This window comes from Mastomys coucha, unplaced genomic scaffold (genome assembly GCF_008632895.1).
Source record: "Mastomys coucha isolate ucsf_1 unplaced genomic scaffold, UCSF_Mcou_1 pScaffold18, whole genome shotgun sequence".
NCBI lineage: Eukaryota > Metazoa > Chordata > Mammalia > Rodentia > Muridae > Mastomys > Mastomys coucha.
Genome location: NW_022196900.1, coordinates 101229703 through 101230153, shown reverse-complemented (window position 1 = coordinate 101230153; position 451 = coordinate 101229703). Strand labels below are relative to the sequence as shown.

The 451-nt window shown below is 38.4% G+C and overlaps 1 protein-coding gene across 1 annotated transcript in view; it reads left to right on the top strand.

Annotated features, from left to right (window-relative positions):
* LOC116095660 (arylacetamide deacetylase-like 4) overlaps nt 1–451 on the top strand; it is a 9836-nt gene that overhangs the window by 4373 nt on the left and 5012 nt on the right. The gene's annotated exons all lie outside the window — the stretch shown is intronic.

Genomic DNA, 451 nt, shown 5'->3' with positions numbered 1-451 from the left:
TCATGTCATCTTTATTGTTAAATATATTTATGTCATCTGTAACCATATGATCTTGCTTTGGTTCACCAATCCCTGTGTTTCCTTGTTTGCTGTCTTTCTGCCCCTAATTAGAGTGAGAATGCTAAGAGGGAGAGAAGGCCTTTGTGCTGTGTTGCTGGATTCCCCATTGCTTGGCCTTATTGTTTGTATTTTTTGACTGACTGTATAAACACATGGTTATAATTACCTGTTGATGGTTGAGTAAAAAGATAAATTTACAAAGGATTAAATGATTAAATGAGCAGGAAGTATCGATGCAGACAAGGTCAGATAGATTGCCTCCTTAGCTACAACAGGATGAGATGGGGTTCCTTGCTGTCCCCTGATGGTAGAAATATCCATGGCTATTTTACATCTGAAGGTGTTGCTATGATGTTCACATCTATGATCAGAATCAAGGTATGAGTCCTAC